Source organism: Geotrypetes seraphini, chromosome 14 (assembly GCF_902459505.1).
Source record: "Geotrypetes seraphini chromosome 14, aGeoSer1.1, whole genome shotgun sequence".
Taxonomy (NCBI): domain Eukaryota; kingdom Metazoa; phylum Chordata; class Amphibia; order Gymnophiona; family Dermophiidae; genus Geotrypetes; species Geotrypetes seraphini.
The window spans coordinates 42,003,161-42,029,726 of record NC_047097.1 but is presented as its reverse complement, the minus strand read 5'-3'; positions in this window follow the sequence as shown (position 1 = coordinate 42,029,726).

The window sequence follows — 26,566 nt, the reverse complement described above, 5'->3', positions numbered from 1 at the left end:
GTCTAATTGCCAGTTAATTAAGGTATGATCTGACCATGGTAAAGGATGAAATTGGAAGTTTTGGAAAAGATGACTAATAGAAGTTGGACAGAAAATCATGTCTAAGGTATTACCAGCGGAGTGTGTAGGCATAGAGATGAGAGGAGATAATGATAGGTCAGAGATCAAAGTTAGGAGTTCAGAGGTGTTGTAATGGTTGGGGGAATTAAAATGAATATTGAAATCTCCAAGGATTATGGAATCAGGATAGGCGATATTGAAGTCTGATATGGTAGAGATAAGAGTAGAAAGTGAAGTTTTGGTTACTGGTGGGGGGAGGTAAATAAGAAGGAAATTGAGAGAAGGAGAGTGTTTTATGGAGAATTGGAGAATTTCAACTGAAGCATTGGAGGATAAGTTGGAAGTATTAGGCTGGAGGGGGATGTAGGTATGATAGATAACAGCTATGCCTCCTCCTTTTTTGTTCAGGCGGGGTTGAAAAATTGCCTTGAAGTTGAAAGGACAAGCTTGGGTTATGTAGGCTTCCTCTCCCTGAGTTAGCCAGATTTCAGTAAGGCATAAGACTTGAAGGTTGTGTTGGATAATGGTGTCATGGATTAGATGATATTTGTTTTTTATGGATCGCACATTTACCAGGCCTATATTAAGTTTGGAGGGGGAGTAACGTGGAATGGAATGAAAGCTAGAAGAAGGGCAAGTTGGAATGGTGATGTAGTGTCTTGGCTGAATTTCGGGTTTGGATAGGAAGGGGGGTTTTCTTGGGAGGTCGGCGGCCCCATATAGTGGGGATAGAGGCCATTGTTTTAGGGCTAGAATGTTGGGGTATAGAAGGATTAAGATGGAGAGAGGTATGAAGTAGAGGAAGGGAAGTTAAGAGGTTGTATATAAGAAGCAGAATTCCGAGTAGAGGGAGAAAGTTGGATAATGTTTTAGTGAAAGTAGTATTGTATAAGAAATGAATTGAAGCATGAAGTAGCTGCATGAAGGAGCGCATAAAGGAGCAGGACCTGCTCCTTAGGTGGTGGAAAGTGGGCGGAGTTGTCGGCGCCGCCGCAAAGCGGCGGCGGTCCCTTTGGGGAGCAAGAGAGCCTGTCGAAATCAAAATGGACAAACATTAGAAAACAGCAAAACAACTAACTAGGTAAATAAAAAATAAGAATAGGAAAGAAGGACAAGTATAACAGACGTACAGGAATAGGCAAAGAAAGCAATATATATAAAACAGATAAAACAATACTAACTGGTTAAAACAATACTAACTGGTTAAAACAGGTAAAATTAAGATTGAACTTGAAATAACTAAAATACAGTTACAAAGTGAACTATAGTAAAAGAAAGAAAACAAAAAAAAAAACAGGAAAAGTGTCTTGAAGTGGTTGTTAGAGAAAGGTGTAGTGGGCCAGCAGACATAGGAGAGCAAAGCAGTATGGCGTGCGCCGCAAAGCAAGCAAATTTGTAGGCAACACTACCGGTGGTGGAAAGTGGGTGGAGTCGTCGTCCCTGCTGCCTCGCGGCAGCGGTCCCTCTGGGGAGCAAGAGAGCTGGTTAAAACAGGTAAAACCAAGATTGAACTTGGAATAACCAAAACACAGTTACAAAGTGAACCATAGTAAAAGAAAGAAAAAACAAACCAGGAAAAGTGTCCTGAAGTGGCTGCCAGAGAAAGGTGCAGTGAGCCAGCAGACATAGGAGAGCCCTGACATCCAATAACAGGCCTATAGCAAGCATCCCCCTATTCACTAAGCTTCAGGAAGGATTGGTCAACCTGGAATTAGTGAACTACCTAGACAAATTCAACATCCTTAGTGAACATCAATCGGGATTCAGAAAAGGATACAACACGGAAACAGTTATAGCTTCCATCCTAAACCACCTATACGATCTTTTCAGCAAAGGTAAAAGTGCCCCGATTTTGCAACTTGACCCTAGCAGTGGGTTCGATCTAGTAGACCACGAAATTATGCTACTATGCCTAAACACAATAGGCTTCACGGGAAAGGTAAAGAAATGGTTCCAGGAATTCCTAACCAACAGATCATACCGAGTAGTCAGCGAAGGGAAATACTCTAAACCATGGGAAAACCCCTCAGGGGCTCTCCACTATCACCCACACTATTCAATATCTACATCTCATCCTTAGGCCATCTATTAAAAAAAGTTAAGCTTAAACCACTATATATATGCAGATTATATATCCATCCTGATCCCCTTAAATGACATAACAAATGAAACAATAAATAACCTTTCTCACATAATGACCGAAATCAAAAAAATGGACAACCAACTTCAAACTGAAGCTAAACACAGAAAAAACAAAAGTCTTCTTGGCAAGCCCAAAGGACAAAATTACCAGTTCATCATTAAAATTAAATGGCCATGACTACCAAATCTCCAAAACCATAAAAATACTGGATATCACACTGGACACACACCTAACCATGGTAGACCACACGAACTTAGTGATGAAGAAATGCTTTTGTACACTTTAGAAACTAAGGCCCATCAAAAAATACTTCGACACTACGTCCTTTAGGCTACTGGTGCAGTCTCTGATCCTATCAACGCTGGACTACTGCAACATTGTTTACCTAGGTATCCCCCCCCCAAAAAAAACTGTACAAAAATTAAAAATAGTGCAAAACACAGTTCGTCTGATCTTCGGATTGAGGAAAAATGACCACATTACCCCTTACTACAAAAAGTTGCACTGGCTGCCAATGGAGGCGCGCATTCTGTTCAAATTTGCCTGCATTTGTTTCAAGCAAGTCTGGGATCTAGCGCCTTCCTACCTGCTACCACACTTCATATTTCACAACCCCATAAGACCAACCAGAAACCGAAACATATTTACTTACCCAAAAATCACAGGCTGCAAATACAAATCCTTTCTGGACAGGACTTTCAAGTTCCAAGCAGGCAGGCAGCAGTCCTGGCTGGAAAACTACATAAACAGAGCCAGTTTGACCTATGGCGCATTCCGAAAATCAATCATAACCATTCTGTTTGACAAATTCATCTCCTAAACAGAAGCCTCCAAATGATATTTTCTCCCCCTCTCTACCTCAATGTAATTTCACTGTTTTTTTACTGTTCCTTTACCTAATTCTTATGTAACCCTCTCTTCTTACATCCTGTATCTCGCTGATTGTCCAGCCTTCTTCGAATGTGAACCACCTAGAAGTCTTTCGACTAAGGCGGTATAGAAGAATAAAGTTATTATTATTATTATTATTACAATTTGGAATAATCTACCTGTTTATATTAGGACTGGTATCAATTACTTAAGGTTTTATAAAATTTGAAAACTTTTTATATGACTTGTAGTAATATTCATGTTATGATGATATTTTAATTATTGATTAGTTTTGTATTTTCCAGTAGATTTTACATCCTCTTTGAATGTAAATTGCCTCAAACTTTTCTGGTATAGTGCAATTAATAAGTTGTATATTAGATTAGATTAGATCTCAATCAGGCAGTCCTTTATACTTAAGAGGTTCGAGGATTGATTTGAGTTCTAGTTTCATCCAATCTAAGTTTACTGGAAGACCTGGATTCAAATCCTGTTGCTACTGAAAGTCCTAGGATTGGCTTGGCTTTCTCCCAATCTTTGTCTACGAAAGAAAAAATCTAGGTGAACGATTCCTTTTTCTTCCATTGCTTCCAGTAGCCACCTATGACCTAATGCACTAAAAAGGCAATTCTAGATATGGTGCACCAGAGTTACACACACCTTTCCATGGATTCTATAACGGGTGCCCAAATATCCACACCCAAATCTGGGCATGATCCGGAGATGCACGTGCAAACTAATTGATTAAGGAGTCAAATAACATCAATAATTGGATGCCAATGATCAATTATTGAAGTTAATTGGTACCAATTAGGGGTTGCATGTGCATTTACTTATGCACTATTCTATAAGCCCAAGTGCCCAAATCCCAAAGCGTGCAACCTATAAAGGGGCATGGACATGGGAAGGGCATGGGTAGGTCAGGAGTGTTCTGAGCAGATGAATGAAGCATTATAGAAATCTGGGGATCTGTGCCCAACTTGCGTGCCAGGATCTACACCAGGTTTCAGTTGACGTTAAGGCCTCACATCCAAAGTGGGGTGCTGTAATCTCCACTAAGCGCTATTCTATAAAGAGAGCTCATCCCAGTGTCCTTTATAGGTTGCTGATTTTTCCCGGCACCTATTTTTCAGCGCCATTTACTGAATCTGGTCCCTAGTGCACACAAGGGAGCGCCTAAACTTGCAGTTGCGCTCACTAATGCACCGCACGGTTCTGCAAGTTAGCATATAAATGTCTGTGCCATGGGTGTGTCCACTATCAACATATGCATCTTATGGACAGTCACAAAGTAGGCATTGATATTGTCCACAAAAACAAGCTTTATTAAACCAACAGTGTTGCAACAATGACTCAGCACGAATCATGTTTCGGCCAGCTAGCCTGCATCAGGATTCAGTATTTCTTGAAAGTTATTGCTGCATTAAGCTTACATATAAATGTAGTACAACAGGAATTATTTCATTTTTCTTGGATACTTTAGTGACTTTTTTTGCACCATTTGCAATGGTTTTATGACAGAGAATTTGTGTTCTGCTACACTCCATTGTTTGGTGGTACTTTTCTCATGGAGGACCTTAATTCTTCTGTTTTTCTTCCTCTTATGGAATACTATCAGATGTGCATACTGAGGGGTACATTTAGTCATGCTCACTTACACCTGTCATGGAATGGGCGTAAATAGGTTGCTTTCCTCTCAGATGCACCAATGCAAGTTTGTGCTAGGATCCTATAATGGAATCAGGGCACCCTGATTCTGTTACAGAATTGGCGCTCCTCATGCTGCATCAGAGTGTCCAAAGGGAGGCACCACTTTAAATAATTGGCCCCTGTATTTTCCTCACGTTGAGGATAATTTGGTAGATGGGTCCTGAATGAAAAATCCAAAGAGGCATCTATTTCATAAAGACAACAGCTTGCCCAGTAATGTGCAAATTTACACCTGCTCCAAAGAAGGTGACCTCTGGGTTCCAACAGATTTATTAATTCAAACATAAGAACATAAGAAGTTGCCTCCACTGGGTCAGACCCGAGGTCCATCGTGCCCAGCAGTCCGCACCCGTGGTGGCACATCAGGCCCATGACCTGTAATGTGATCCTTCTCTAATCCCTTTTTATCCTTCTATCCATACTCTGTCTAAAACCTATCCCTACCTCTATCTGTATCCTTCAATCCCCCTATCGTTCAGGAATTTATCCAATCCTTCCTTGAATCCCCTTAGTGTACTTTGTCCTATCACAACCTCCGGAAGCACATTCCAGGTGTCCACCACCCTCTGCGTAAAAAAGAACTTCCAAGCATTGGTTCTAAAATTGTCCCCTTTCAGCATCTCTGAGTGCCCCCTTGTGCTTGTGGTTCCTAATAATCTGAAGAATCTGTCCCTTTCCACCCTCTCTATGCCCTTCATGATCTTGAAAGTCTCTATCATGTCTCCTCTGAGTCTCCTCTTTTCAAGGGAGAAGAGCCCCAGCCTTCCCAACCTGTCTGCATATGAAAGGTTCTCCATACCTTTTATCATTTTCGTCGCTCTTCTCTGGACCCTTTCAAATATCGCCATGTCCTTCTTGAGGTACGGTGACCAATACTGGACACAGTACTCCAGATGCGGGCGAACCATCGCACGATACAGCGGCATGATGACTTCCTTCGTCCTGGTTGTAATGCCCTTCTTAATAATATCCAACATTCTGTTTGCTTTCTTGGAGGCTGCTGCACATTGTGCCGTTGGTTTCATTGTAGTATCTACCAGCACACCCAAGTCTTTTTCAAGGTTACTGTCCCCTAGCACTGACCACCCCCCCCCCTATTTTGTAGCTGAACATCGGGGTTTTTTTCCCTAAATGCATGACCTTGCATTTCTCTATATTAAAGCGCATTTGCCATTTGCTTGCCCACTCTTCCAGTTTGTTTAGGTCCCTTTGTAGGTCTTCACATTCTTCCGTGGTTCACATCTGTGTTTCGGCCTAACTAGCCTATATCAGGAGTCTAAAGTAGTGTTCTTCAACTGCCGGTCCGTGGACTGGTGCTGGTCCACAGGGCCGGCACGTGCATTGGGCCCGAGACAGTGTTCTTCAACTGCCGGTCCACGGTGCGATTGATGCAGTGTTATCTTCAGGCCGGCAACACTCCTACACGTGTCCTACACGTGAACCGGAAGCCTTATCTCTGACATCTCAATGTCAGAGGGAAGGCTTCCAGATGAGGTGCGGAATGCGGGAGGAGCCACTGCCTGTGGCTTTATGTACTGCGGCAGTAAGGAAGAGGGGAGCCAGCCCAAAGATAACACCGGGGGCGGCATAAAATGGCCAGGCGGGAGCAGGCCAGAAGGTAAGGCACAGCATGGAGCATACACACAAAATGTGTAGAATGAACCCCCCCCCTGCTTTTTGAGGCCTCACTGTTTAAATAGTATCCTAGGCTAGCTTTCCACTGCCCCATTTTTTAAATTTTTAATTGCATTGTTACATCATGTTCATCCACAAAATGAAGCATCAATTGAGTTAGGCAAAATTGTCTGATTCAGTGTGTCTAATAGAGCTTTTGTTAAAATTGTCTCCTTTTCCCTGTAAACGGTTATTGGGAAGGTAGAAGTATAGCTGGTCATGTACTATTTGTCTTTAATTAGAGAAAGAGAAATCTAGTAAAAAACAAACAAACATGGAGGGAGAGAGACAACAAAGGTTGGGGGAATGATTTTATTTTCAATTTAGTGATTGAATTGTGTCAATTTTGAGAATTTTCATCTGCTGTCTATATTTTGCACTGTTCAGGAAGAAATGCATTTGTTTCTTTTTCTCTGGGGTTGTACTGCATGCAGAGTCTTGCATCTTAGGGTTTGTTTGTATATATTAGTATTTTTAGTTTTTGGTCCCGTATTTGCATGGGGTTATCTGGGTTCTGGTAGGAATGAATGTTGAGAAGCATACAGTGTGCTTTGTGTAGTTTAATTTTGTGGTTAACCATTATGTGTTGTTAATAAGATTATATTGTGTGTGTATATATGAAAAATGAATGGAAAAAAATACTGTTACAATAAGTACTATTATGGGGGCGGAGTCTGGCCCATGACTTAGCCCACTGTTCTTCAACCGCTGGTCTGTGGACCGGTGCCAGCCCACAAAATAATTATTTTATTTCCACTGGTCCATAGGTGTAAAAAGGTTGAAGAACACTGGTATAAAGTACAAAAATTATAATTATATGAACACACAGATAAACAGCAATAGAAGCATACATGTTCATATATATATATATATATATATATATATATATATAAGAAAACATAAAAATATAATTTTATGAACTAATATAAAATTCTAAACTAAAAAAGCAAGAACACAAAAAAAGTTATCAGATATGAGAGATGTAATATGAACTATCCATACATAGCAAATTTTATATGCCAAAGACAGTGGAAGAGATCAATTTTGGGAAATATTGAACAAGGTCAATCATAAAAACTCCCTCCTCCTCCTTTTACTAAACCACAATAGTGGTTATTAACGCCGGGAGCTGCGCTGAATGCTCCACGCTGCTCTCAACACTCATAGGAACTCTATGAGCAGCGTGGAAGATTCAGTGCAGTTCCCAGTGCTAATAACCGCTATCGTGGTTTAGTTAAAGAGGGGTTAAAGACAAAGAAGCATTTCAGATATAACCAATGATGTCACACAAACATACAAATATAATAAATACAAACATATTCAGACGGAAAGCCATAAAGAAATATAAAAAAGAAACTTATGCTGCCAAATTAACCCCATCATGCAGAAAATAGAGAGGAGACCTAATGTGAATATTAAAACATACATGTATGCAAGCTAATATTGAGAAAAACGTATAATAATAATAATAATAATTAATTTTCTTATATACCGCCCCACCAACAGTTCTAAGCGGTTCACAACAAAGAAACTGAAACATTTCAGCAGAACATACAATTTCTAAAACACACTTCTACATAATCAGTCAAATGCAGCAATAGCTAAGATGCGATTTCAACTCGTTGCTATCATTAAAACATAGGTTAAAAATAATTATAAAACACCATTGTAATATTAAAAAAAAATCAGCATTCTTGTTTATCAAATAAATAAGTTTTTAATAATTTCCTAAATGTAAAGTAAGAATAGGCTTGAGCAATCAGTGCATATGCTAACTATTAATTTCTGTCAATCATGATGTGCGACAATGTACGTAACTACATACCTTTACAATTATGAGGAACTTATCAAACGGGTTTATGTTGTCTTGTGCTTTTGGGTACAATGATGGACAACAAGAAAAATTTGTCATAAATCAAAAACAAAAAACACGTTCCCTTGTATTTTATCGCATACTAGCTGATCACCCGGCGTTGCCCGGATATTTATTTTTCTTAATATTCCGGTATCTATAGACTTGTATTCAGTGATTGCGCCTGGTAAAACATTAACCCCCTCTTCTACTAAACCGCGCTAATGGTTTTAGCGGGGGAAGTCGTACTGAATGGCCCGCACTGCTCCTGATGCTCATAAGAACTCTATGAGTGTCGGAAGCAGCGCAGTTCCCCGCGCTAAAACCGCTAGTGCAGTTTAGTAGAAGAGGGGGGTAAGTATTTGATTGTTTATTTTGTGGTTATCTTCATTTTTAGCAGCAAGAATGGCCCTTGTATGGGGCTGAAATTGGACTTAAATGGCATTGGGAGTGTCAGTATTAATAGCGAGCCCAAAAACTATGTTGTTTTCGATAATTTTTACATGTCACCCCTTCCCACCCCCACAGTATTTTTTTCCCAGATAGTAAGTCATATGTATACCAAGTTTGGTTGAAATCTGTCCATGTGTTTGAGTTATGCTGGAACATACATACATACACACATACACAGATACATCCGATTTTATATGTATAGATATAAGTGCATTGCAACTCTGCCCAGACTACATCATGGGAATACATGGGGTCCTTTTATTAAGGCGCGCTAACTGATTTAGCATATGTTAAAGATTAGTGCATGCTAAATGCTAAGGCGCCCATAGAATATAATGGATGCCTTAGCATTTAGAGCGCCTTAATAAAAGGACCCCAATATGTGGTCACCAGGGCAGGATTAATTTTTTGAGGGCCCCTAGGCACACAAGTACACTCGGCCCCCTGGCCCTGCCCCACCCATCCCCCATCCCCACCCCCATTTATTTACCTGTTTTCTTATTTGGTTTTATGCTTTTTCTTAAATGATTATATATATTCCCTTTTCCTCATCTTCTTGTCATTTTCTTCCTTCCATCCACTACCTGCCCCTTCCAGAAACTCTGCCTCCCCTTGCCATTTCTCCTCCTGCTCCTCCACCCCCCCACCCCCCCTCTTGGTCTGGCATCCATCATCTTCCCTCTGTTCCCCTCATGGTCTGGCATCTCTCTCTTGCCATCTCTACTTTCCTCCCCCCTGTGGTTTTTAGTATCTCTCTCTTCTCATTTCCTCCACTCAGATCTGATATCTCTGTCTCCTTCCCTGTTCTTTGGCATCTCTCTCTACTCTCTCTTTCCTTCTCTTGTCTTCCTTCTCTATTTTCTGCCTCTGTCTAAATAAATTTCTTTCTTACTATTCAGTCCTCAGTTTCTCTCTTTTCACTGTGTCTACTCACAGCTTGCCATCTCTTTCCTTCACCCCTCCACTATCTCATTAACTCTATCTTCTTTCTCGCCATCCAGCATATGCCCCCCTTCCAGCATGTGGGAAAGCAGCAGCAGTGGTGAGGAGGTGAGGGCCCCTCACCTCCTCACTGCTGCTGCTTTCCCATATGCACCTGATGCTGATGGCACAAGTTCTCCCCACTTCCATCATCTACCCCCTTATCCCCACTTCCATCATCACAACTAAACCCCCTGCCCCCCCAATACCAAAGAAATATAGCAAAAAAAAAAATCACAACCCATGCAGTCATTCAAACAGACATCCACATGCACAATCTGGCCAGCATAAATCCCTACAATAGTATGATGTCAGAGTTACCCAATTATCAGGTGCAGAGACTATCAAAGCCCCTACTCTCTGCTCTCCTGGCGACTCTCCACACTCCTCCCCCAGCATCCCCTGAAAAACAGCATAACACAAAGAGAACTGTCTATATATTTTCAAGGAGAAAGGAGTCCCACAAATCACAGTAGTGTGTTCATTCTGATAATGTTCGTCCAGAGTATGTGCAAAGTTCTAATTTAGCATAATGCTGCATCTGTTGGAGCCAGCAACCAAACTGAGGGGAGTGAGATGATTGTCCAGTTCAGCTGAAAAGTATGTAGCAGAGAACAGTACCAGAATAGTTCAAGGGCACTCACCTTTCTTTCCGATTTTTTTTGTTTTTTCAAACCGTTATGGGACACGGCATCGACAGCAAGTAAGAAGTTCGGCAACGGGCCCCCCGGCATCAACAACAATTAAGATCGGCAATGCGGTGCTCAGCCCAAAGCTTCTGATGCGAACTGCCTGGGCTGAGCACCGCATTGCCGATCTTACTTGTTGTTGATGCCGGGGGGCCCGTTGCCGATCTTTTAAGTGCCTTTGATGCTGGAGGTGGGGGCCCGTAGCCCATCTTAACTGTCGGGGGGGTGGGGAGGGGCGTAGCTGATCTTATTTGCCGTAGCCGTTTAAAAAAAAAAAAAAGGCAAGGTGAAGGGAGACGATTGGGCAGCTGCTCTCTGTTTGTCCTCCAACTGGCCACCCCCCTGAAATTTCAGGCCCTAGGCACGTGCCTCCTGGGCCTATTCATTAATCCGGCCCTGGTGGTCACCATAAAAATATGTGCAATCATATTTACACATTGAAAATGCTTTTTTAAAAAAAAAAAAATTATCATCATTGTGTCAGAGGAAACAAAAAGCTTAACTTAACTAACTTTGAAAGTTGGATAAAAAGTCATGGTTAAAATTTCCTCCCCTCCTTCACTGCCTGACTAAAATTGTGTGAGCAATTCACAGCATGCAAAACATTTACCTGGATAAAAAGAAGCAGCACTGGGGGTATTCCCAAGGTACAGTTTAACTTTAATCAATCCAAGTTGCTCAGCTAAACTTTTCTCTGTCAAATATTTTCCAGAGGTTAACCAGACAACTTTATCCAGTTAAATTTAGATGGGATACAGCCTTGAATATTCAGATAACATTTAGCTGGGCACGGATCCGGTTAACATTCCAGGGTGGTGGCTTTTTAATATGGGTCTCTTAAGTAACAAAGCCCTTAGATTACAAGCTGTCTGCTGCAGTTGCTGGTTGAAGTTTTTTTGGAAAGAGCTCTGGTTTAGGTTGCTATATAAATACCAAAATAATAAATCCTTCATCTCATTTAGAACAGGCTGAGTCAATGGTAGCTTTACCCTGTTTCATGTAGGGAAAAGTAGGATTACATCTCCTAATGGGGTAAAACCAGGACTGACTCAGCTTGTCTAATGGAGTTGCTTGGTGACCCCAACACCTGATGATCTTAAAAGGCAGCCTATGATTTATGAACATTCATTCCTCTAGCCAGATGCAATATAGTACACAACTTTCCTCTCAACTTGTGAAACATTAAATGAGGTATTTAGTGTTGTCATGGTAAATTCGCATGCTTTGGCTATGAGACACATACCACATGTTCTGGTAAGTGACCCGAAGATTAGTGATGCACTGTTCATTCTTATCTGTAGTGGGCATATTGAGCAAAGCCAGCCTACTCACATTTTTAAGGTGTAACAGTATCATGACTTGCAGGAAACATGAGAAACAGCTTCTAAGAAGGGAATCAATATATTAACAGTGAGAAGAGCGTTTATTTGGATGTCACTCACACCTTTTTCAGCACGGTGAGTTACATTCAAGTAATTAGGTATTTCACCACATTACATTAAAAGAAATGCATAGCCCACATTTTACTAGCCTGAGTTCAAAGCGGCTCTCTCTAATTTTGTATCTGAGCCAGTGGAGGCTTAAGTGACTTGCCCAAGATGACAAGGAGCAGCAGTGGGATTTGAAGCGGGCATCTCTGGATGTCAAGCCTACGTCTGGGCTTCAAGTCCTACCAGTCCATGATTTCCTCTCAAAACCCCAGCCCTATGATATGGATGGAAACCAATAAGAAGGTTTTGCTGCACACCTTTCAACAACTTTCACATCAGTGCCATTCTCCACAGGATAATTTCCTAATATGATAAATATGATACAGTATCTGAATGTAAACCACTTAGGATATAAGTGGTATATAAATAATAAAATATAAATAAAGTCCATAGATCATTATTGAGATGGCTTGGAGAAATTCACTGCTTATTCCTAGGATAAGCAGCATAAAATCTGTTTTACTACTTGAGATCTAGCTAGGTACTTGGGACCTGGGTTGGCCACTGTTGGAAACATGATATTGGGCTTGATGGAACTTCGGTCTGTCCCAGTATGGCAATTCTTATGTGAGTCAAGTATAGGACAATTGAGCCATTGTGACATTACTGATGAGGTTGGCTCTTAGGCATTGGTGGAATGAGGCATTATGACATCACAATCTCAGCTCTGGAATGTTGCTATTCTCTGGGTTTCTGCCAGGTACTTGGGACCTGGGTTGGCCACTGTTGGAAACAGGATACTGGACTTAATCGACCTTCAGTCTGTCCCAGTAAGGCACCTCTTATGTTCTTACATGAGCGCCAAGTATAGGACAATCAAGCCATTGTGACATCACTGATGAGTTTGGCTCTTAGGCATTGGTGGAATGAAGCATTATGACATCACAATCTCAGCTCTGGAATGTTGCTATTCTCTGGGTTTCTGCCATGTACTTGGGATCTGGGTTGACCACTGTTGGAAACAGGATGCTGGGCTTGATGGACCTTTGGTCTGTCCCAGTATGGCAATTCTTATGTTCTTATGACCACTATGAGTGAAGCTAGGTTTTCTGGCCTTATGAACACATCCATCACTTTTCTGCTCATACTTCAGAAGTGGGGCTAACTGACAGACTGAGTTGGATTTAGTTAACATCTTTTTATAGAATTTCACCCATTCCTTGTATCTCCTAATCCCCAAGCAAGGATCCCCTCTCCCAATTACCTCATCAAGACCTCAGGAACAGATGAAGCAGGCAGGCTAGTCTTCTTATCTCATGCATCTCCAGAAAAAAAATATGCTGGTCTACCTCACCGGTCCTTTGCTCTAGGGCAGTGTTTCTCAACTCAGTCCTGTAGTGCCCCTTGCCAGTCAGATTTTCAGGATATCCAGTGAATATGGATGAAAGAAATGTGCATATAATGGGGGCAGTGTATGCAAACCAAGTTTATGCATATTCATTGTGGATATCCTGGCAAGGGGGTACTCCAGGTACATGGGGATTGAGATTTTATTCTTCAGTCTGAGGGGAGAGTGCATCACAGCACACGTTGGGCAATATACAGTAAAACCAGACCTCAGATTGGTTACTTATTTGTGTTACTTGGGATAAGTTGAGAAGAGAAGGAACAATCTTGGTTAGGTAAATGTATTCAGCAAGCTATGTTATCCTATTGTTGTTTTTGGAAATTAATTAAGACCACTTTGTTCAATAAGTTTTATTATTGAAATTATATTTTATAAATATTTGTATTTTATACTGTATTATTGTATTTCGCTGATTGTCCAGCTCTTTTTAGTGTAAACTGCCTAGAACTTTTGGTTATGGCAGTATAAAAGAATAAAGTTATTATTAATATAAGTGACATTAATAAGCTTTGATTGCACTGGGACCTCATTCATAGAGTTAACATTAACATAGCTTAATGTAAGAAGTGTAGTAGAGTTACCACATAATCCAATGTGCATTAAAACTATACTAACCCTAAAATACTGCACTTTAGTGTATTGATTCCTTAAAACTGTAACTGTACCTTTCGGAATGGTCTTTTTAAATGAATTGGTAATATTACAGGCAGCCAATGGAAACTCTTGTGTCACTATTATAGCTTTCTTTGAAGCCTTTCCTTACTTGTTGGCAACAAATTTGCAAGTCTCCTGGCCATTGTCCATTTACAGGAGTCACAAATGGCTCCTTTTATGAAGGTTGCGCTAGCGGTTCTATCGCACGCATCAGATTAGCACGGCCAAAAATCTATCGCCTGCTCAAAAGGAGGCGGTAGCAGCTAGCTCACGTGGCAATTTAGCACGCACTATTCCGCGCTTTAAGCCCCTAGCGCACCTTCGTGAAAAGAGCCCCAAAGTTTTGAATACAGCCATAAAGCTGAACTGTACTTGCTGATTCAGCAAATAGAGTCCTAGTGTATGCTTTAGGCTTTGGTTTCAGCTGTGGACCCCGCTGTGTTTCCAGTACCACTACCAGTGAATTCAGCCCTAAGCTTCACCAAACAAACCTATCTAATAAACATATATTAATAAGAATAAGAATTCTGTACTCATATAAGCAATTATGGGAAAGGCTCAAAGCTGTCCCAAAGCACAGCACTTGCTTTTCACTTGCAACTCAAAGTCCGCTTCTATGATTTAATTCCCCAGGGCAATCTACCTCCTCCCCCCCCCCCCCCCACACACACACACAAAGAAAAAAAAAATTATATTTTTACTTTTTGGGGGGAAGAGGCAGAGGAAGTGAAAAACACCTTGAATCAAGGTACACTGCTCATAAATTAAAATTATAAAAGAGAAACTTTGCAATAAGAGAAACATACATTATTCCTGACTAAATGTTGGTTTGTCTGTTTTTAATTTCATAATTGTTTTCCTTTCAAGGCTAGTCTCAGTGGATAGGGATTAATGTCTTAAACTGAGCATTTCCTTGTACTAATCTTCAAATTGTACATTCGGTTAGAAGCAACAAATTTTTCAGCAGGAAGGACTTAAATTTGCCTGAGGGCAGTAGGAACTTCTGACCTGTTAAGTTCTGTGGATTTCACGTTTATCTTTCTGACGTCTTACAGATAGTCTCTGCTCTCCCCGATAACAGAACAGAAGCAACACACCATCTCACTACATATCAGCCTGTCAAGGCACTGACGGGGAAATTCTATAACCGACACCGAAACATAGGCGCCGGTAGCCACCATTCCAGTACTTAAAGTTAATTGACAAATGCCATTAGAAATGGTGAAAAACACTGATGTTCAAGCGCCTACCTGTGCCTATGTAGGTGCTTTCCGGTGCCTAATGTCTCTATGGGCATGGCTAACGCCGGATGTGGCATTAACTGCAGGAAAGGGCCTACGCAGGTGCGATTCACGGCATAGATAGGCACCTGAAATGTAGGCCCAGAAAACCCGGGCCTACATTTCTGGCACCTAATCTTGCCCTGAGGCGTGATTCTGTATATGGTGCCATCGTATGATTGACACGCAATTAGCGGCTGCCAATAGTGGCACCGTATAGAGAATCTGACCATGAATTAGCAGAGTTACAGGGCTTTAAGATCTGGTACTCAAAACTTATTTGCTGTTCCTGGGGTCAGTTCTGCCCATCTAATGAGTATACATAATCATTTTTTTTATCAAGCCCCAATTATTTGGAATACTCTGCCTTCTTATTTGAGGGAAGAGTGTTGTTTCCAGAAACAGCTTAAAGCACATTTATTTTAGCAGGCCTTTCAAGGTTCACCCTTGGAATTGGTTGCTTAGAATATATATATATATATATAAATATTTTTTTAAATAATACTTTGGGGGTTTGTGTATATGGGTGGGCTGTTGGTGGGGACTTTCCTATCTAGTATATGGAGTTATTTCCAATATTTGATTTTACTTAAAATTGTAAGCTGCTTAGATTGCATTGTAAATTTGTAGTATATCAAATTGAATAAATCCATAATCTGTGTAAATTAGCACCACCAGACTTTGCATTTTCGGTGTTTGTCTTTGGAGGAAGAAAAATGGAAGTAGATTTTGTCTAGCCTAGGAATTAGGGCGGGGGGTATGCTTCAAAAAGTGTGTATATGTCTACAGCAGTGTCTTACAAACTTTTCTAAGCCATGGTACACTATAATTGGGATCATGGCTGGAGGGTCTCCGCACATGTGCAAATGTCGATGTTATGACATCATCACATCAACCTCCGCACATGTAGGGTTGCCAGATTTAAAATCCGGACCCCTAGACCTGTTGCCAGGTCCATCCAGTTCCGCCCATCCCCGTCCTGTAATGCCCTAGTCCCACCCCCAGTCCCACCCTAGCAAGCAGGAAGTCTGCACATGCGCGGATGCCACACGTGCGCGTGATGTTATCGCGTGGCACCTGTGCATGCGCAGACTTGCTCCCTGCTTAATGCAATTTGAGGAGGCTCTTCAAAACCCAAAGTGCCGGGTTTTGAAAAGCCATCTGGACCCCCGGACATGTCCTCAAAAGGAGGACATGTCCGGGGAAATCAGGACATCTGGTAAAACCTACACGCATGCGTGTAGGTACTCCAGATGGAGCCCTGAGCTTGTTAACCCTGAAATGATTACGCCGGTGAGGAGCGGTGCCGGCTGACGTGCTTCTTGCAGCACACCTGGAATCTCGCCATGGCACACTGGTCTACAGTAACATTTATTACACTGTGTTGCTCTTATAGGAAATAGCAGTGGAAAGACTTCTGCACTTGGACAACCTAAAGATCTATCTTAACCATGTTAAAAAGGTTGGGAAAAATGTGTAATTTAAATCCCATTCCAAATAACATGAGATGTTAACTACTCAAAATGTGTTTGAAACCAGTTCATGAATGTCTTGGCATGTCCCAGTTTTAAGAAAGCTTGTTCAGCATATCGAGAAACAAACAACAAATAGGGCCTGATTCACTATGTATTTTCTCCATATAGAATATTATGGTTGGCGTAATAGGTGCACATATCTTGTATGCATACCCAGTTATGTTGTATATTCTCCAAAGGAAAGTAGGTCCCCTAAATGGCAAAAAAAGGCTCAGCAAATCAGGTCCATAAAATTGATTAGATCTGTGCTGCAATCCTACATCATCCTCATTAAAATAAAATTTATTTGTCTTGGGTATTACTACTGTAATTTCTCCCCAGCACTGAAAGAGTTAAAGGATAGTCAAGCATTTCAACATGAATTGCAGCTTCTTAAATTAAACCATGATGTAGGTAACCATTCTCAGCATGACTAAATCTCTACTTGACACTGCTTTAATGTTTATCATGTAGAGATATGCAGCTTTCCTCATCTAGGATTTATTGGGAGGGACGTTTTCTGATTTATCTTCAATTTTCTTGACATTAGCTAGGGCTGCTGATTATGAAGGTGAACAACATAGCCGTGTCCTCTGCTCCAACTTAATACCTATATCTAAGTTTTTTTGTTTAAATATGAGTGTGGGGAACATATCCACACATTCTAATCTTTTCATCAGCCAAAACTGCTTTAGAGCTATGCCACAACAATTCATAAATAGAAAATCCTGAAGGCTGCAATAGGATGTTTTATTTTGCACAAATTACTGTACACAAACCCAGCCTAAGTCATTTATCATACATGACAGAATATGACACCAAAGCTTTAGAAATGCATTTGAACATTAATAATCTAAACAAGAGCTCTATCACTGCTTTGAAGTTAAATTTACGGTTCATAGACAAAATCGCGCGAGACAACGGCACGCCGACAACTGAGCGCAAGGTTGACGGCGCACCGAAGAAAAGCACTATTTTAAAGGGTTCCGACGGGGGGTGTTGGTGGGGATCCCCCCTATTTACTTAACAGACATCGCGCTGGCATTGTGGGGGGTTTGTAACCCCCCTCATTATACTTGAAACCAAACTTTTTGCCTGTTTTTTAGGGAAAAAGTTCAGTTTTAAGTATAATGTGGGGGGTTACAATCCCTCAACCCCCCCAACGCCAGCGCAATGTCTGTTAAGTAAAGTGGGGGGGTTCCCCCCAAACACCCCATCGGAGCCCTTTAAAATAGTGCTTTTCTTCGGCGCGCCATCAACCTTGCGCTCAGTTGTCGGCGCGCCGTTGTCTCGTGCGATTTAGTCCTGTCACCAAATTTACAACCACTCATCTAACAGTAGAGAGAGGTTTTCAGAAGCTTGTTGAAAATTGTTCACCCTCCATGTTCATGCATTGTATTTTTATACTTTACCTGCATTGTGCAGAAGTATTCCTGGAGATGGGGTTAGGCCGAGAAGGTACTCTCAAGACTGTGTGGGTTGTTTTCTACAGAAAAAGTATCCACAACAAAGTGGGGCAATTTTCATAGAAATGTGACTGTGATTTTACTTTGCTAACTGCCTTCATAATGAAGAAAAAGGCTGATGCTGTAAAACCAAAAGTCCAAAGCATATATTCATTTTAAAATGAACACTCAAAGTGGCCACATTTCACCTAAAACAGACCACAACAAGGGTCAAATGCTATGATCAAAATATCTTATATTCTCAAAGTCCTCAGGCAATCTGATGGTAACATTCTGACAGTCTTTACTTGTTAGTGAAGTTTGGTTAATCACACAAATAGGATAGCTTACAGCAGGCCTCTGTTCTTGCTGCTTCCTCCCTCCTACTCACCCACCTCCATCCATCTTCAACTCTTACATCCCGATGACCATGGCCTTTATTTTTTTCGAAAATTGAATTTATTGTAAGGCCACTGCACTAGTACAGGATTGACCTATTAGCATAACTTGTAACCATATTCACAGTGATGTCATTTCAGCATACTTAACCTAATGCAGTGATTCCCAAAGTGGGCGCCACCGCCCCCTGGTGGACGCTGCAGCGATTCAGGGGGGCGGTGATGGCCACAGGTGCATTTGGGGGGCGATGAATAACTGTAAGGGGGTGGTGATAGTATAAAAGAAAGAAGAGAAGATTTAGAAAAATTGATTTATGTATTCCACTCATAACACTTAACTTTTCTTTGAACAACGTACTGGACATTGGCTCGGTTCCTGCATACTCCCTCACTTGCATTGAGGTATGTGCAATCGCACACTGCTACTGTTCATGTGGTGCCACTGAATTGCCGTTCCAAAACATGTGAGCACTACGAGCATTGCTGCGGGTAACTGCCACTTGTGCGATTGGTCGATCGCAAGGCCAAAGCCTGGAACGGCAGCAGTAGTACTGGCTACCGGCAGTATTAGCAGCAGATTTTGGAGCACGCTATGAATTAGGAGATTTCTCCATAATTATTACATGTAATATAACTCAAACAAAGGTTAGATTGTGACAAGTTAAAGTTAACTAACAAATAGTGCGACTATAATTGGTGAGTATTATTTATTTATTTTGTATTAATTATATGCGCTTTACAATTAATAATATCATGTTTATTTATTTCATCAGTATTTATTTTAGTTTGTTTTATACAAAAATATTTCAAAAAATTACTAAAAAAATATTATTAATAATACCCCGTTAACCCTTTGAACCCTGACCTCCCTCCCTTTTCGGCTCCACTACTAGGCTCGGTTTTAGGCGTAGGCCCTACGCCTAAAACCGAGCCTAGTAGTGGAGCTACGCCTAAAATCGTCTACACCTAAAATCGGGCTTGAATTAGACATAGAAGATTTGGTAAAAGATTTTGTAGAATTAAAAGCTAGGAAAATTCACTTTTAATTATGATTTATTTACGTTATTTTTTATTTTTGCATAATATTTATTTACCTTATTTTTCTTAACGAAATATAATATTTTCTAATGCAATAAAAAAATTAAACTTGGATTTTCATTATTTTTTTATTTTTGTTCAACTTAAAAATTAATTCATTTTTGTTTGGGGAGGCAAAGTTTAATCTCACCTACACACAGAATTCAGTAGAACTGGGACTGTTTAACGGCCCCACGGGAAATGGTGACAGATAGGCAGGCCGGAAAACCGGCCCATAGGGTTCAAAGGGTTAAAAAAATTATTTTTTTCTACAGATAATAATGGCTCAACCAAAGAAAAAATGTAGACAATATAATATCGAATATTTGAAATATGGCTTTATTGAGTTGCCTGTAAACAATACATTACCAATGTGCCTGATTTGCCAGAAAGTTTTATCAAACGAAGCTATGAAGCCTTCCAGACTACAAGAACATTTGACTAAAATTCATGGTGATAAAAAAGATAAGGATTTAACTTATTTTAGAACACTAAAAGAAAAATTTATCAAACAACCGACATTGGCAAAACTCTTTTCAACCGCAACCACACAAGATGGCGATGGCTTACTTGCTTCTTACAATTTTCGTTAATGATTGCCAAATCGGGAAAACCTCATACTATTGGTGAAGAACTAATTATACCGGCTATAAGTGAAGTAATACGTACTGTGCTACACAAGCCAGCATCTGATATTATCAAGAAAATTTTGTTGAGCAATAATAGTGCAAAGAAGAATTGATGAAATGGCTCAAATATTGCCCCCCCCCACCCCTTGAGATTGTTCATTTGTTCAGGCAGGTTGTTTTCCTTATAAGTTTGTATTTATTAGTTTTCCTCTTTTACTGATTTTGTGTATATGATTTGATTTTTGTGTTATCTGTATTTGGATGTATTTATTATTGATATTTGACTGTAATCTGCCTTGACCCACGCCAGGATTTAAGTTGTGTGAGTGAATGAATGAATATTTATACTGCAATAGTTTGCAAAGAAAAGCCAGCAATACCGTAGTAACTTGCATTTGTTCAGAAGCCTTCATCTAGGCAAGATCCTAATACCCTTTCTAATACCAGTACTTTGTAAATATGAATGCAATTATCTTGGTATGTGACAAAACTGCATTGCAGTTTCCATAGGCAAAAGTGAATAGGAACCATATTTTCCTCATTAATACAACATTACAACTAGGAAAAGTCAGGCAATCTAGATCCACAGTGAGCAAATGGGAAGGTTAGGATTAGTCTCCAGAAGGTGCAACAATTTTCTTGGATTCCATTTCCATACTCTGTGGAAATTAAGCCTTCTTCTGGGAGACTGTGAGTGGATCCATAATGCAAACACATTATCAGATTTTCTCCTTTAGGATCAAATTCAAATCCATTCTACAAATCAAACTAAAATCAGTGACCTTATCATTCTGCACAAACATTCCCTGTTGATGTAAAGTATTCCAGTACAAAGTGAAATGTTCCATGACAATATTAAAAATGTTACCATATTATATGTCCTGAATCTGCTTGTCATTATACATTAGATGCTCAAAAGATAAAATTGCATATGATTGTCTGATATAAGCTACTCGTATTTTAACTGTACTACATGTGACAAGTTGTAAACTTATATACAGGATGCACAGGTCTTTATAGCACAGCTAGAAAGGGAATGGGACTTGTGTAACACTTTTTTGTGGTTACACATTCAAAGCGGCTTGCATATTATATACAGGTACTCATATTTTGTACTGGGGCGATGAAGAGTTAAGACTTGCCCAGTCACAAGGGACTGCACTAATTACTAGGCTACTCCTCCATTCATGAATTCTTTACTCATAGCACAGCCTAAAAACTTAGAATTAAAGTCTTATTCATACATTTAATACCATGAGAATCACATACAGTACATTTGGAAAACAGAATCAAGCTGAAACTAATAAAAGGAAGATAGAACAATGAAAGTATCTGATATACTATGTGATGTGTGCAAACTTGTCTGAGCATAACTGAAGTTCCTGATGTTATACTGGTGACAACTGAGCTCTTATTAAAAATAAGTGTGTGTGTGTGTTACAAGTCAACATATATTTCCAGGACAACACAGTGATTAGATGAATCAGATGTTTAATAGAAGCCTCGATTAAATTCACAGAGGTTGCAGTTGTTGGCAAATATGTAGCAAAAAACTTCCTATTGTTAATAGAATAACATTTATACATTTTTTTTCATTTTCCAGAATACATATTTAATGCGTGGGCTGGCACCAATTTTAAAAATGCCTTTCAACTGGTATGCTAAATATCTGTATGTCTGGAAATGCTCTGAGGAATAATGTAATTACAGTAAATTATAACACAGCACTTACATTGGCAGACGGAATGGCACTTATGGACTAGCTTTGAGATCACTAATTATCAGCCCTGGGTTAAAATATGCTCATTTTTAAAAAGCCATCAGAATCCCTGTTAGATTTCACACCCATATCTCTATATATAAGGGAATAGGAAGTAAGTTCTGATTCAGGAATGAAAGTCAGTAGCATAATTATCTAAAATAATAAAACGCTAGCCGCGCATGCACACTCATACCTGCGTGATCTGTGATCCGTAGGTCCGTGGCTAACGCTCCCTCTCTCGCAGACCGTGGTCTTGCCGGCTCTGGCTCCCTTTCCCGATCGTGTGCCTCCATTGTCCAAATGTCAGAAATTTTTTAACAAGCCATAAATCCTGTTCCAAACCCCCTCTCCAGACTTAAACTGCTGTTGTGAGACATGTCGGGCGGGGATCGACAGAGGAGCCGCAGCACCTTTTCAAACCCTCCCCAGCACTGCCGCCATCGTTGGTAAGTTTTTAAAGTCCTGAAAAGCCGTCGGCCGTGAAGTATGCAGATGGCATACTTCACGGACGATGGCTTTTCAAATCCCCCCCAGCACCGCCGCCATCGTTGGTAAGTTTTTTTGTTTTTTTTTAAACCTGGTGGTCCAGCGGTATCCCTACCTCGCTCTAGCGGCTGCCAACGCTGGAGGGAGCTTTGTTGTTAAGGCCTGGCTTCTTCGGGCACCAGCAGCATTTAAAATTCGCTGCTGTTGCCGGCTTCAGGCCTTCCTCTCTGGCGGGTCCTGTCTTCATGAAAACAGGAAGTAGGCAGGACCCGCCAGAGAGGAAGGCCTGAAGCCGGCAATAGCAGCGAATTTTAAATGCTGCTGCTGCCCAATGAAGTTCAAGGAGTAAAGGGAGCAGAGGGAGAGAGAATGGCTTGGAAGGAAGAAGACATAGAAACATAAACATAGAAACATAAACATAGAAAATGACGACAGAAAAGTTCAAGTTCAAGTTTATTTGTTCTTGATGAATCGCCTATTTAAATTGCTAGGCGATGTACAACATAATAAAATATACAAATAAAATGTTAGTATTAACATATAAAATAACTTTTGTTATGAGTTAAAACTTAACATACTAAACACGTACATTTAAAATAATTTTTTGGGTTAAAACTTACAAGAATTGTGAGGGTATGAGGGGAAAAAGTTACAATGTTTGGATAGAAGAGAGGAAAAAAACATAAAAGGTAAGAACAAAAAGGAGGGTAATGTTAGCTGCTTTAAAAAAAAAAAAATCGATATTTAATATACTAGGAGTCATAAGCATCCTTAAAAAGAAATGTTTTTAATGTTTTTTTAAATAAAGTTAAATCTTTTAGTTCTCTAATATATTGGGGTAAAAGATTCCATGAATGGGGGGCCATAACTGAGAACATATCGTGCCGTCTGATTCCTATAACTTTCATTGTGGGAACGGAGAGAAGATTATAAGAGGTTGAGAGAAGAGATCGTGTTGTGCTATAAGGGATTAGCCACCTGTTGATGAATTGGGGTTCATTAAAACTTAAGGCTTTAAAAACTAAAAGCAGTAATTTAAAAGTAATACGATGGTTTACCGGAAGCCAGTGTGATTTAATTAACAGAGGGGTAACATGGTCATATTTTTTTGCGTTGTAGATCAATTTCACGGCAGTATTTTATATTAATTGCAGCCTTCTTTTTTCTTTTTGCGTAACGTTAAGGAGGAGGGAATTACAGTAATCTATTTTAGATATTATTAAAGAGTGAATAAACATATATATATATAGCCCATCAAGTCTGCCCACTCTATTAACCCTCCCTAACTACCCTCCTAGAGATCACACTCAGGTGGCGATACCTTTATACTTCCCTTGTAGAGATCCGACGTGGGCATCCCACTTATTCTTGAAATCAGGCACGCTGTTGGCCATGATCACCTGCTCTGGGAGCTTGTTCCAATGGTCAACCATTCTCTCTGTGAAGAAATACTTCCTGATGTCGCCATTAAATTTCCCGCCCCTGAGTTTCAGCGGATGCCCTCTTGTGGCTGAGGTTCCTTTAAGAAAGAAAATATCATCTTCCACCTCTACACGACCAATGATATACTTAAATGTCTTGATCATGTCCCCCCTCTCCCCTCTTCGAGAGAGTATAGCCGCAATCTGTTCAGCCTTTCCTCGTACGTGAGATCCTTGAGCCCCAAGACCATCCGGGTGGCCATTCTCTGAACCGACTCAACTCTCAGCACATCCTTACGGTAGTGTGGCCTCCAGAATTGTACATGGCAGGGCATGCAGGGAAGGAGGAAGTTATGCCAGACCAAGGGAAAAGGAAGGGGGAAAGGAAGGAGGAGATGCCATATGGAACAGAGAGAGAGAGAGGGCGGACACTGGATGGAAAGAGAAGAGAGGGCAGTGAATGGAAGGGGCAAAACAGTAGATAAAAGGGGTGAGAGAGGGAGACAGACACTGAATGGAAGTGTGGGGGAGAGGAGGGACAGCCACTGAATGGAAGTCTGAGGGACAGGGGGAGCAGACGTTGGAAAGAAGTGGGGAGAGAAAGAAAGACATAGTGGGAGGGAGGGAGACAGAAAGGAAAGAAAAAAGAGACAGGGGCAGGGAGAGAGACAAAAAGAAAGAAAGAAAGACAGCGGCAGAGAGAGACAGAAATAAAGAAAGACAGACAAACATATATTCTAGCACCCATTAATGTAACGGGCTTAAAGACTAGTATCTATATAATAAAATGCTATACGCGCATGCGCACTCTTATCGCATGTTTCCCTGATCCCTGATCTGTCGGGCTATGGCGCCAAGAGTGCGCATGCGCTACACCAGGACGCCTTCGGTTCCGCAGTGGCAGAGATGATGGAAACGTTATAGAGGCAGCTGTCAGCTATCGGTTTCTGGCGCGTGCGGCGGTGCGGAGCAGCGGCTGCCAGGAGGGCTTCATGGAGCGGTGCTGGCGGCGGCTGCCGGGAGGAAGGCTTCGAGGTGAGGCGGCTGGCGGCTTCAGGCACACGCGGTGGCTGTAGGCCGCCGCAGCTGTCAGCGCCTGCAGGCCACGGCGGCTTGAGGCAGCTGTCGGCAGAGGGCAGACGCGAGAGGAGGTAAGGGGTGCTGCTGGACAGGGGAAGAGGTGCTGATGACAAGGGGGCAGAAAAAGGAAGGGAGGCGTACTGCTGGACAGGGGGAGCAGGGATGGACAGGAGAAGAGGTGCTGATGGACAGGGGGGGCAGAAAAAGGAAGGGAGGCGTACTGCTGGACAGGGGGAGCAGGAAAGAGGTGATGATGGACAGGGGGGAAGAAAAAGGAAGGGAGGCCTACTGCTGGACAGGGGGAGCAGGAAAGAGGTGATGATGGACAGGGGGGAAGTAAAAGGAAGGGAGGCCTACTGCTGGACAGGGGGAGCAGGAAAAAGGTGATGATGGACATGGGGGAGGTAAAACAAAGGGAGAAGGGCTGCTGCTGGATAAGGGGAGCAGTGAAGGGGTGGTGGTGGACACAGGGGAGGTAAAAGGAAGGGAGAATGGACAGGGGGAGCAGGCAAGGGGTGGTGATGGACAGAAAAGGAAAAAGAAAGACAGAAAGAAAGAAAGATAGAAATACAGAAAGTGGCTAAGGAGAGAGAGAGAGAAATAAATAAAGAAAGACACACACACACATATATTCTAGCACCCGTTAATGTAATGGGCTATAAGACTAGTATATATATAAAATGGGTCCTATTAAAAACACACACACACATGGGGCCTATAACTTGCAAATATTTAAGAGCTTTCATTCTGGTAACTGAGAACTACATAAAGCACTGGGAACAAAAATCAGCAATTTCTATACCAGAATCATCATCTACTGTATACCTCAACTTTGTCTTGAGATGACGAATTCAAATCACAGAAGATGTTCAGCTTCTAGAATAAGTTCCATTATTTATAGTTTTCTAAACTTTCTCTTCTTTAAGACTGTCATCTTCATGTCCAGATGATTCAGAGGACCCTTGCTGATCCAAGACCCTGAGTTGTGCCTCCTCTACTACTGGTTAGGTGTTTTGGCCAGTGGCAGCACTTATCTTCCATCCCATCGACTCCAGGTTTGAGTCATTTCCTGCAATGACTGAAACACCGCTTCCCCTCTCTCTTCCTTGCAATGCACTGCATAATAGCTGGAGCTAAAGGTGATAAGCTGTTCCATTTTATTTATTATTTATATACCACTTATGTCCTCAGTGGTTTTACATTCAGGTAATTTATCATATTTCTCTATCTGCCCCAGTGGCTCAAACTCTATCTAGTGTACCTGAGGTAATAAGGGGATTAAGTGACTTGCCCAGGGTCACAAGGAGCAGTGAAAGATCTGAACCCATAACCTCAGGGTGCTGAGCCTGTAGCTCTAACCACTGCGCCACCCACTCTCTTACTTCATATACAGAGCCCTGTGTACTAAGCATTTTCTCTGAAGACAAAAGAGAAGAAAACTTTAGATTTTTAAAAACATTTTAGGAACAATTTTGCAAAACATTTCTGGATTATATTTTGGGTGCTTTTATCCACTGACTTCACATCCTGTTTCAAGGCAAAAGCATGCA